Consider the following 13,735-nt stretch of genomic DNA (forward strand, 5'->3'; position numbering starts at 1 on the left):
CATGGTACTTTTCTGGAAAGATAAACAGATTCTAATATTATGATGTAAATGATTATAAAATACCAATGATGCAAATAAGGTGATATTGGTGCAGGAATATACAGACTGATTTATGGAACAGAGTAAACAGCCAAGAACTTAGCATAAACATGCCTTTAGTATGTGATAAAGATGACATCTCAATTCTGGGTAAAGGGTCTGAAAATTATGCTAAAGCAACTGGTTACTTATTTGGGGAGAAAAGTTAATGCACAGTGTAAAGCAGAATAAATACACAGCACACGATGGAATAATAAATAAGTTCCATGTGAAATTTTAAACAAAAGGCAGCAAGAACAAAATATGAGTGAACATTTGTATAATTTCAGGATTTACTATAAAAATGGAAAAATCACAAAGCAAAATTTGAATACTGAAGTCCATAATAATAAATCTATATATGTATATGTATATATATAAGCATTAACAAAATTTTGAAATATTTTCCACACATATGATAAAGTGTTGACATAGAATACAAAGACTTAAACATAAATCTTAAAATTCTTTAAGAATCTTAGAAAAACTCACAAAAATTTAAATGGCTATAAATATATAAAAAGATCAATTCATAAACAAATGTAAACTAGATAGTTGCTATTGTAAAACCATCAAGTTGACAAATGATAAGAGAGAAGGAAAAAGAAAGAGAAGGAAAGAGGGAAGGAGGGAAGGAGGAAAGAAGAGAGGGAAGGAAGGAAGGAAAGAATGAAGGAAACCAGTCCAGTGTTGACCATAAAATTATAAGGCCAGTACTTTTGTGAATAGTCTGTGGGAGTACAAATTAGTAGTCTTTCTGGAATGCAATTTGGTGATGTGTAAGTAGGGGGTTAAAATATTTTAACCTTAAGGAAGTAATCAGAGTTACGCACAATTTATTACGCACGATATAAGGCTGTTTATCACAGTGATACTTAGAATAGTGAAGAATTGGTAGCCATCTAAATGCCAATACAAATAAATAGATATGTTATGAGAGCCATGTTTTAGAAGGCTACTTCAGCATGGCAGATGTTTGTGTTACAAGTTAGAGAATGAAGCAGGGTATAAAAGCTCCTCATAATATAATATATGAAATGTATAAAGTACCCAAATATTACCTGAGGTGGGTTTTTTTTTTTTTTATTGGAATCAGCCTAGGACTTTTTTTTAAAATTTTTTATTTATTTATTTTTGGCTGTGTTGGGTCTTCATTTCTGTGCAAGGGCTTTCTCTAGTTGCGGCAAGCGGGGGCCACTCTTCATCGCGGTGCGCGGGCCTCTCACTATCGCGGCCTCTCTTGTTGCGGAGCACAAGCTCCAGACGCGCAGGCTCAGTAGTTGTGGCTCACGGGCCCAGTTGTTCCGTGGCATGTGGGATCTTCCCAGACCAGGGCTCGAACCCGTGTCCCCTGCATTGGCAGGCAGAGTCTCAACCACTGCGCCACCAGGAAGCCCCCTGAGGTTTGTTTTAATTGGTGGGGTTAGAAATGATTTTTAATTTTTTTTCTGTCTACTTTTATGTTTTCCAGTTTTTCTAAAATAGATGTCACTATATTTAAAAATGGAAAAATGTTATTTTAAAAGTAGAACTATAAGAAGACAGATTGGCAAGAATGGAGAAAGGAAGGTCTCATATCAGTTCTCCCAAACAACCATTGGTCCCTTCATCCCCTTCTTGAAATTTCCCATTTGTAATGAGAAGAACGTGGAATGGAGATATTGTTTCTAATTTTAAAGTCACCATTTACACTTTTTAAAATTACAATACATACCAGATATATATGTCTTATATTTTTACAACTTCTCAACACTGATTGGTCTCACAATAAACATTTCCCAAGACTCAGTCAATAGAAAGGAGAAAAATAAGAGTTTATGAGTGGAAACTTGAAGAATCATTATTGCTCTTAGAGGGAATCTCTTTTTAGTTACTCCACAAATATTTATTGAATACCCAGTGTATGCAAATCTCTGAATAACATTGTGGGGAGATACAAGGAAATAGAGACATTATTTGCCATCACTTGAATGAATTCATTAATTCAATAAATATATATTGAGTGTTTAGCTAGGCACTGTTTTAGGCCCTGGGGATAGATCAGTGAACAAAACAGAAATACCTGCCCATCAAGAGTTTACTCTCTCTTATTATTATTATTATTTTTTTAGCCACACCACGTGGCTTGAGGGATCTTAGATTGAACCCAGGCCCTCAGCAGTGAAAGCACTGAGTCCTAACCACTGGACCGCCAGGGAATTCCCCTACTCACTCTTATTTTAAATGATACTATCTTACTTTCAGGAGCTTACACTATACTTGGGAGCTAGATATAGGAACTATTCTATTTCCTAGTAGTAAAGGAAAGTAAGTAGTAAATCCAGTTCCCCAAATGTTTATGTCATCTAATCCCTGAGTTTATCATTTTCTGAAGAATTATTTCCTGCCATTTACATGAGCCCAGAAACTCCCACGTTTCCAACTTCAGTAAATGTCTCTACATTACCTTATTCAGTGCACCTTTCAGCTCCTTGTTTCTTATACTGTAGATCAAGGGATTCAAGACAGGGGTGACAAAGATGTAGACAACAGACACCACCCGGCCCATTTCTGGGTTGTAGCTGGAGCTGGGGCGTAAATAGATAAGGCTGCAGCAGCTGTATTGGAGGAGAACCACAGTCAGATGAGAAGAGCAGGTGGGGAAGGTCTTGGGCCGTCCCTCTGCTGAGTAGATCTGCAGGATGGCAGCCACGATGAAGAGGTATGAGATGGAGCTCAGGGAAAAGGGAATGGTAAGGATGATGACACTGACAATGAAGATCATGGCTTCCTGCATTCGAGTATCTCCACATGCCAACCGCAAGATCGGGAATACGTCACAATAGAAGTGAGGGATTCTACTGTGGCCACAAAACGGCAGAAGGAAGATCAGAATTGTCAGTTGTAAGGCTGGAATGAAACCAAGGACCAGGGCTCCCATAGCCAGCTGGGTGCACAGCTGCCATCTCCTGAGGAAGGAGTAACAGAAGGGATCCCGGATAGCTACAAACCGATCATAAGCCATGATCCCCAAGAGGATGCAGTCAGCACTGCCCAGAAAGACAAAGAAGAACATCTGTGTGCCACAGCCAGTGAAAGAGATGAGTATTCTCCCCAAGGTCAGGAAGCTGACCAAAGCCAGAGGAGCAACAGTGGAAGAGTAAAAGGTCTCCAGAACTGCCAGATTGGCCAGAAAGAAGTACATGGGTGTGTGGAGCAAATGCTCTGCTCAGACAGTGAGAAAGATGGTGGTGTTACCAATGAGACTTCCAATATATATTAGCAAGAAGGCCACAGAAATTAACATTTGCACCTCCAGGATGGGTGAAAATGGGTGAAAGTGGAACTGGATCTCTATGGTTTGGTTTTCATCCCCCATAAAAGTGGCACATTGGGTTTTCTAGGACAAAAGAAAGAAATATATTAGGAAGGAAAGTGCTGTGTGCTTTAGGATGACGGCGATGATACTGTTTCAGCACCTAAAGCTTTAATAATTTTAAAAAATTTTTATTGAAATATAGTTGATTTTCAGTGTTGTGTTAGGTGTACAGCAAAGTGATTCAGATATATATAGATATAGCTCTCTATATATCTCTCTATATCTATATATTCTTCTTTTACATTCTCTTCCATTATATTGTAGGTTATTATAAGATATTGAGTATAGTTCCCTGTGCTATACAGTAAGTCCTTGTTGGTCATCTATTTTATATATAGTAGTGTGTATATTTTAACCCCAAACTCCTAATTTATCCTAAAGCTTTAATAATTTTTAAAAAATTTATTTATTTTTGGCTGCGTTGGGTCTTCGTTGCTGCACACGGGCTTTCTCTAGTTGCGGCGAGCAGGGGCTCTCTTCGTTGTGGTGTACGGGCTTCTCATTGCGGTGGCTTCTCTTGTTGTGGAACATGGGCTCTAGGTGTGCGGGCTTCAGTAGTTGTAGCTCACGGGCTCCAGAGCGCAGACTCAGTAGTTGTGGTGCACAGGCTTAGTTGCTCCACAGCATGTGGGATCTTCCCAGACCAGGGATCTAACCCGTATCCCCTGCATTGGCAGGTGGATTCTTAACCACTGCGCCACCAGGGAAGTTCAAAAAGCTTTAATAATTTTGAAGATGAGTTTATGCTGGCAGGCCACTCTCTATCTTTGCTTGTGTTAGTCAGCTCACATTTTCAAGAGAGTTGGCTGAGGTTAACTAAAGTCTATCACTATGAATAAGAGTCAAGTTAATTTGCCCCATGTGGCAATTGAGCTCAGGATTTTGACTTCATTTTTGTTTTGCAAGGACAAGCTGAGCTAAAAACACTGAGCCTCTAAACGTATACATTGCCTAGCATTAATATACTGGCCATCAAATATAAGGTCGTAATGATCTTGATTCCAAGACCTATAATATACATCAGGGTCATATTGTCCCGTATAAAAGATGCTTCATTTTTCTCTGAAGGATTATTTTCCTAGAGAGAAAAAGAGGTCAGCTTGTGCCAATTCAGCAGCACTGAGCATGATGGCTTCATTATTGTTTTGTGGTTGCAGAGAAAGCTCTGAGCCTTCTAGTACATTGGCCCTTAACTATAGGCATAACACTCCCATAGCTTTTATAAACTTTCTTCATGCTTCTCACCAAGAGTAAAGCAAAGTACAGCAGTTTTGGAAACAGAACCAATATAGACTTCTAGCTTTGGGGAGTTTCTAAAAATTCTTCTCCCCATCACAACTGGACAATGCCCACATTCTTCTAGATGGTAAATCAAGTACAATGTCTTGTACACCTTTCTAAAACAAACTCATTCTATTTTTATGATAATTTGTTTTATATATGTCTTATTTCTCCTAGATATATAATCTCCTGCAGGATAAGGACTGTATCTTGTTCCTCCCCCTCTAATGCCTACTATGGTGACTAATAAATGTTTGTTGAATGCATAAGTAATTCATGTCTTTTTCACGGCCTGGGTAGTTTTTTATTTAGGCAGAGCACACGGTCTTGTTAAGTGTGACCTAGTGTTCATGGATGGAAACCCTTCCTTTTACAAGCCTGCTACAGCTTAATTCCTTTGTGTTTAGAAAATATGGTCACTAAAAATGTGCCCATCTTATTAGCACTCATTAGTTAGACTTTAAATAATTTAGTGCTCAAAGCTCCAACTGTTTTCCTGTATGAGGAAAATAACCGCCCTCTCCATCTCCCTGAATCTCTGCTTGAAGGAAATCAGGCTGATGTGCATTTCTGGTCTGGGCACTGCCCTGCTCTGGGCTGCACCACTAAAAGGGACTGAACACTGAATGTACGGCATTTTCTAGACTACTGGGAGTAGATTAGGCTAGAATAGACTCTCAAAGGGAAACTAGAGAATTTAAAACAACAAGGGTCTTGTTTCAGGTGCTTTGTCACACAGACAAACCTTCCTCCCACTCAGAAATCATCACATAACAAGTCATCCAAACTCTCATGTGTTTTGTTCATTACTGCTTGGACCTGGGTCAGGGTCATTCTCACAGGAAGGAAGTTTAGACATTTACCTGAAGGGTAGGATTCTAAAGGCCTTGTAAAGACTCTCATTCATAAAATTAATTTTTTCCCTGGTAAAAAGAAAATTTACCCAGCTAAAATAAGAATGTGAGCTAAGATGGATGGGGGTGGGGTGTACATTAAGAGGGTCAGATATGATCCCGTTGTATTGGTCAACAGCACCTTACCTGATCTTATTTGCCAGAATCAATTCAGCTTCTTTTTCAGGCCCTGGAAAGAGGGAACATTTTAGAGCACTGTGCATTTGGGGGGAGACAGCGACGTAAACCTGGCGTAAACCTCGGTGAATGACTAGATGTCTTCCAGCAACTCAGTGACAATTTGTCAAAGACCACTTTATACTTCGTCAACATATTTATGTTCCACTAGCTTATTTAATTTTGTTAAAATGTTCAGCAGATAGGAGGATAGCTATTAATACCTCCATCTTGTGGCTGCCATATAGGAAGTGTAATTAACTTGACTCATTATCTTGCAGGGATTTAAAGGTGGAAGAGAGGCTAGCATTTAGATCTACCTTGTACGTAGCAATGATTACATAAATCTTGGCTTGATTTTTGTCACAGGACCATGAACCATCTGTGATCTTGTCATTGAATACTCCCAGGGAACGCAGGACAAACTGGTGAATGGCTTTTCCCAGGGCATGGCTCTCATATACACGGAAGCATGACCTTAATGATACTAGAGGAAAAAATAAATAGAATTCCACCCAGAATTTCTAGCTAATTCCCTGAATCTACAAGATGTCTATGGTTAGGGCTACTCTAAAAATACTACTGATTCAAATAAAAATTACATGGGTGGGCTTCCCTGGTGGCACAGTGGTTAAGAATCCACCTGCCAATGCAGGGAACATGGGTTCAACCCCTGGTCCAGGAAGATCCCACATGCCGCGGAGCAACTAAGCCCGTGCGCCACAACTACTGAGCCTGCGCTCTAGGACCCGCAAGCCACAACTACTGAGCCCGAGTGCCACAACTACTGAAGCCCGTGCGCCTAGAGCCTGTGCTCTGCAACAAGAGAAGCCACCGCAAGGAGAAGCCCACAACGAAGAGTAGCCCCTGCTCGACACAACTAGAAAAAGCCTGCGCATAGCAACAAAGACCCAACACAGCCAAAAATAAATAAATTAAAAAAAAAAACTTACGTCAAAATTCTGTGGTGCTGCCAGTCTTCCAGATTTTTGAAAATATTACATAAACCAGAGAAAGACATAATTTTTATTATTCTAAGGAGTAATTAGGATCATTTTGTTATTATAAAGAACTCTGAATGGTATAATCTGTATCTTTACTATAATCTGTATCTTCATAGTTGGATCTTAAGCACACAGGTAAGGAATCTGACACCATAAAAGGCAGCTACAAGAGATGCTGGGTTTGGCTGAGAACTTACCTTCCTCTAGAAGGATGCACCTATCTTCTAATCCAAGCATAATTTCTAACGATTTCCCGCAGTCCTCAAGCCTTTACAGCTCCTGCAGGGATCTTTGGCACTAATCTCACAGATGTCCCTAGATCCCTGCCCACAAACAAGTGCCAGGTTGTGGCATACACCTTGTCACTGCTGCTCCAGCTCAGAAGTCAGGCTCACCTTCAGGAATTTCTGTTAAAGCAAAGCACCTCTTCAGCAGTTTTGCATCTTGCTCTGATTTAGTTGGAGTGAGGCATTCCCCCTTCAGAGCTGGGTCACTAAAAGTGTTTCACAGTCCACAAATAAATTTACCTCTCCAACAGTGATTGATAGCCCTTAGAAATTCAAAGCAGGAAAAGCAAAAAGCCTTTATTAGTCACTGTTTAGTAGCTTTTAAAGAGTCTAGTTGACTTACTTTTCTTTGGTACTTTGCCTTGATGATGTCATCCCCCTTATTGTTTTAAAAATAGTTCCTAGGTACACCTGAAACTAACACAACACTGTAAATCACCTATACTCCAATAAAATTTTTAAAAAATGAAAAAGCTATAAAAAAATAGTTCCTAGGGTGTTACAGTCTGATAGTGTCATTAAGCCAGAAGGCAAAAACCAGAATCATCTTTCTTCTAAAGTAAGATCATTAGTGTCATTTTTATTTAAAAAAAAATTAAATAATACAGTATCTAATTACCTAGAGGGTTGAGAGACTGGGTCAAACACCTGATTATTTTGATGCAAGCCCTTTGAAATTTTATGTGACGAAGGCAAAATTTTGGATTAACAGAATATCTCATTGCTTTTCAGATATTCTTAAGTTATGTAGACACAACTCTAGGGTATGTCTTTCAACTTCTGAAATCATCACTGTTTCTTCTCTCAAAAATTGGTTTGATATCACCATCACCACAGCGGGATGCCACCATTATTTTCAAGGGACTCGAAAATTTACTTTATTATAAAAGGAGTAAGTTGGAGAAAAAAAAGGTGAACAAATTCTTGTGGATTAAAAAAAATACTCATTTAAAAATAATATAAAGTATATGTAAAATATGCATATTTCACAATATGCAATGTTTTCCAGGTTCTCTTGCATTACTCTTATTCTAAACACTATCTTGTGAAGTTGAGATTATCATTCCTGTTTTACACATGAATTAATAGAAGCTCACCCAGGCTAAGTAATGTACGGTACTTGAGACAGGACTGAAATCCAGATTTCATAACTTGAGGTCCTTTTTCTTTTATTATATTAAGCTGCCTTTAATTTGTATTACTGTGGCTATGATGATTGTTACTACTTGTTATTGATATTAAACACTATAGGTTTAATTTTATTAAAAGTTCGTTCAAATAAAACTTTCTTTTTCATTACATGTTTCTCTTGGTCATATAACCCCTAGAAGAGGATCATTTTCAAGGTTGCTTGGCTTATAAAGCATCTTTGAATTAGAAAAAGATGCTTCTTTTTCAAGTTAAAAAATTAAACTAGCAAATTATTTGCTTTTCAATACAATTAGAACAAACATGAATTCCTTCTGTATAAAGTATGCAGATCACAATCATTGAACATAAATAATAAAAAAATTGAATTTTTTTTTTTGCCACGCCACGCAGCATGTGGGATCTTTGTTCCCTGACCATGGATGGAACCAGCGCCCCCTGCAGTGGAAGCCTTAACCACTGGACCGCCAGGGAAGTCCAGAAAAGTTGAATTTTTAATTACAATAAATACTACTCAAATTACTAGGATATAATACTTTCTTATAAATACACATCTTGCTTTCATGGAGATGAAATTTTTATGATTATTTCAGTGCTTACTGGTTCTATCTCATTTTTTTTATCTCATTTTTTATAGAAGTCATCACTAGATTTGACAGTCTTCTTTCTTGTGCCATTGTAGACCTTAAATTTTTAATAAATATTAAATTTGAGAAGCTATGCTCTCTACTAGCAACTGGCATTGACAAAGTTAAACACGAGAGTTAAAAAATCCTGAGAACTATGTAGCATTTGAAAAGGTGTCTAGTAAATTATTACAGTAAATTTATTGCACTGTTAAAACAAATTTCATACCAGAGTTTAGAAAAGTATTTAAGGTTCTAATTCCTCATATACTGAGTTTACTTCAGCATCACATTCTTTATTGTGTTCATCATTCAATTTCAATCATAAATTTTTATATATGAGTACAGTGGTTTACTTTTTCATAATTCTTTAAATTACGCAAGTCAACTAGGATACTGAAAAGGCCACAAAGTTTTCTTAGTAGTATAAATCTTTCTTTGAAAAATAATATTGCTGTATCCAATAGAGAAAAACAATAAACTGATTTGACACTACATTTTAGATAAGAGATTAACTGATTGTGGGATTCACAATTCACAGTTGAAATGAGTTTGCTCTTTTTTTTTTCTTTTACTTTTCTACATTGGCAAAGTTGGCATAAGGCTCAGAGTCTCTGAAAATTTACTGGACATCAAATATATATATACATATATATATATACATACATATATATATATATATATATATGTATATATATATACCTGTGTGTGTGTGATGTATTTTTTTTGTGGTATCGCTGGTTTGTTTGTTTTGAAAGAACTTATTTTGTCCTTTCAATTGCTTCCAAGAGCATTATGTATAATGAATTTTAGTGCCTGCCTCATATTGCCTAAAAGATTAATATACATAAAATATTATGTCAAATTATAACTTGGAAAAGTAAATTTAAAAGTAGATATTTTCTAAGGCATATCTTTGGCTTGCATTCTGGAAACTGTATTCTTATTTATATCATCAGCAATTTTCTAAAGAGCATTGTATATTGCCTTTACTGTGTTTTTAGAAACATGGCAGCAAACTCACATTTTCTATTATGTATTTGACAATAGCTCTGAATTTATATTTGGTAAATGTGTCTTCAGTAGTTTCCAGGATTTTGTTGGAATTGAAAAATAGTTGTTATAGCTCTTGGTGGATATAAAAGTTCAGTGGTATCAAAGAGAGTTTTGCTATGTTGTCTACTTGTAGAGGATCTTCTATTTCAATCTATTATGTATTCCATTCAAATTTGTACAGTTGTCATATATTGCATCCACTCAAATTATTTTTATCTGGAGTAAGCTCTTTTTGGCAGACAAAAAAGAAAAAAAACTCAATGCATCCAGTACAATGTCTATTATATGTAAGTCCTCAGTAAGTAGTACCTTTTATTATCCAATTATAAAATCTCTCCATATTCTGACTCATCTATTAAATATTAATTGTTTAGGTTATTTTTCTGCTTTGTGGCTCACTGTTATCCTATTGTTTAAAAACAAAATCCCTACTTGCCATTCAAGACGCTTTATAAATTCTTTTCTTGTGTCTTAAATTCCATTAGATTTCCCAGTAGAATTCCAATTTTGCTCTGCATGCTAATCAAGCTATTTCCTACGTTGGTCCTATTCTTTCCCACCTCCATGCCTTTGTTCATCTCATTATTCCACCCCACTAGAACATACCCCATGGTCACTTCCTGTCAAACTCCAACCTATCCTAACATTCTTAAAGAGGTATTTTCTCCATAAAGTCGTTCCTAATAGCATAATCAGGAACAGGCTTTTCTTTAAACTTATATAAACCTTTCTTATGGCATTCTGTCTCATATTATAGGTAATATTATGTACTTAAAAATTATTAGACTACATGTCTGATTAAAGTCAAACACAATGGTGAGCTTTTTTTTTTTTTTTAAATTCTACACATGTAGTTAATGGATATTTGTTGAGTTAATTTAAATCAATCTTCGTGGGCATATAAATAATGAGACATCAAAGAAGGTCTAATGATATGGGAAGAACTACTTTAGACTGGAAAGCCTTGATCCTTCATGAGACTCACAGTAGATTTTTGTTCAACAAATATTTGTTTTGAGTATCTTCTTTGTGCTAGATGATATATAAGCGTTTAAGAATGCAATTGACCTGAGAAGTGGAGACAATAAACAGGAACCTAGAGGAACTGTCCCCCAAAGGAGCAGAACTTTGAAACAGAAAAAATTGGGGACTGCTCTTATTGAGAGGAGAGATTTTAAAAGAAGTAAACTTCATGGGAAAATGGCATCAGTTAATGAGAGCATAAGAAACAGCAGAAAACCTAGGCAGGTTAGGTGTAGATACTGCAGAAGAGCCAAAGATGAACATGTCAAATTACTGTAAAAATTAGAACAACTTAAAAAAAAGAAACCTGTTAGTACATATGTTTCAGGCAAATTGAACAAATCAGGGTTCTGAACTGGATTTTCTCGAGCTCAGAGCCATTGAAGCTTTCAGTAGAGAGAAAAGTCAATATAAGGTCAATAGAGAGTTGCCAAAATCCATAAAGAATGCAAACTATCTTTTTCTCCAGAAGACCAAGAACCAGAGACCAGAGCTGCTGCAGAACTTATGTGGAGTAAGACTGAGACCACAGTGGATGTTCTTGGGGTTCATCTTGAAACCAAGATAAGAAGCAGATTTGCGGTGTGCAGGTGGGGGGGACAGAGGTTATCTCCAGATGTAGGAGATCTGCCAATCCTGATATGTCTTATGATAGAAAAGAAACTTTGTGCAATGTCGACTTTTCAATTTCAAATGGAGATCAAAAAAGCAACTGAAGCTGGATACTCCACAAGTTGTACCTACCAAGTGCATCTGTGGTTTGACTTTATTTACCCTAAAATAAGAAATCTAAGTTTTATAAAACCATTACACTTTTAATTTTAGCTTTGAGAAGAGGAAACTTGAAGATATAGGGATTTTGGGGGGGAAGAAAAGTAAGCTTTATTTTGTGAGACCCCAGGATGTAAGACAAAAACTAAAAATAAGAAATTACGGGGCTTCCCTGGTGGCGCAGTGGTTGAGAATCTGCCTGCCAATGCAGGGGACACGGGTTCGAGCCCTGGTCTGGGAAGATCCCACATGCTGCAGAGCAACTAGGCCCGTGAGCCACAATTGCTGAGCCTGCGCGTCTGGAGCCTGTGCTCCGCAACAAGAGAGGCCGCGATAGTGAGTGGCCCGCGCACCGCGATGAAGAGTGGCCCCCGCTTGCCGCAACTGGAGAAAGCCCTCGTACAGAAACGAAGACCCAACACAGCCAAAAAATAAATAAATAAAAATTTAAAAAAAAAACAAAAGGAGCAGCCATTTGGGGACTCTGAAAAGCAAATAGATGCAGGCAGTTTGGGGAAGAAGACCAGAATTAAGTACTACTCAACTGGTGGCTGGTTTACCCCATTTTGTTCCCTCTCCAGTATTCCTTGGCCTGGACTCAAGGCAGCCTGAAACCCAGAAGTGGGTTTTGACAAGGATAGACAGGGCTCCAAGAGAAACCATCTGGTGCAGACTTGAGGAGTGAGAAGGGAGCTGCTGGTGGTGACAATGGCAGCAGTGGGAACCAAAGGCACCTAAAACTCCGAGGGAGGGTACTTCCTTCTCCAATCAAAGGACCTGTTGTCCTAGAAGGTAGGTGAACCCCTGTCGATTTCTCCTCTCCCATCTTCCTGCTGCTTGGACTCAGACTTGGGTGCTGTCAAGGGAAACTCCCTTCAGCGTAGGGTAAATAAAGCCTCAGCTTTCTGACCAAATAGGAGAAACTTAGGGAACTGGAAAGTACCAGGGAGATTTTGGAGAGGGAGGAACTTAGGAAAATGACCTGATAAGGTTGTTGATGAACTCCTGGGCTCGCCCCTGAGCCACATACTAGTGGAAATGATTCCAAAGAGCATACTAAAGACTTTGAGAACTGAACTAACAGATAAATCGCTTTTCAGGTGCCAGATTGGCCACTGGGTGGAACACATGTGGAGCGTATCTGAATATCACATTTTCGTTTTGAAATATCACTTATTGCTGAAAATGGAACTGACGTTGAAACCACAATGTAGAGGGGTAGTGGTGGAAAGAGAATTTCCCACGCTTTGACTCTAATAACCAGAGAAATTACTGAGACTTGTGGTGATAGTAACCATGCCAACCCTAGTCTCCCGGAAGAGAATGAGGATGGGGAACAGATGGTAAAAATTTGGGGATAGCTGTGAATGTTGATCATGTCCCAGCTGGGCCACTTTCTAGAGCAGTGGATCTTAAACTTTATTATGTATCAGAATCACATGGAAATCTTGTTAAAACTCAGGTTGCTGGACCCCGCCTTCTCCAGTTTCTGATTAAGTAGGTCTGAGGGAGGGCCTGAGAATTTGCATTTGTAACAGGTTCCCAGGTGATGTGGAAGCTCCTGGCCTTGGGAACTGCACTTTGAGGATCGCTGTTGTAAAGTAGCGTTGCAGAGGAACCAGCTTGGTTCCAGGTGCATATTATTAATTGGAATAAGTGAGAAGCCAGAAAGACTCCTCTGTGATTTAACATTTTTTGTCTAGCAATTATGTGTTTGATTATTACACACACGCACACGCACAGTTTGACCCCTAACCCTAACTCTAACCTCCAGGAACAGCTCCTTCTTCTACTTTGCCTTTTTTTCCTTCATCTCCTCCTCCTCCCCGCCCCCCCATCTTCACTCCTCATTCTCTTCCTTCTTCTTCTCTAGCAACTATTGTATTCAGTAGTGAAAGAATATGTATAATTTCCCTGACCTCCAGGAACAACTCCTCTTTATCTCCTTCCCCTCCCTCTTCCTCTTTCCCTTCTCTCTTCTCCTTCCCCTCTCCCGACTCTACTCCCTCCTTATTTTAGATACAGTAACAAA

General features: G+C 38.2%; 1 pseudogene; it reads right to left on the minus strand.

Moving 5' to 3' along the window:
• Window positions 1–2,525: 2,525 nt before the first annotated feature.
• Window positions 2,526–7,028, minus strand: LOC137772285 (olfactory receptor 10V1-like; annotated as a pseudogene).
• Window positions 7,029–13,735: the final 6,707 nt, after the last annotated feature.

The sequence above is a fragment of the Eschrichtius robustus genome, chromosome 11 (assembly GCF_028021215.1).
Source record: "Eschrichtius robustus isolate mEscRob2 chromosome 11, mEscRob2.pri, whole genome shotgun sequence".
Taxonomy (NCBI): Eukaryota; Metazoa; Chordata; class Mammalia; order Artiodactyla; family Eschrichtiidae; genus Eschrichtius; species Eschrichtius robustus.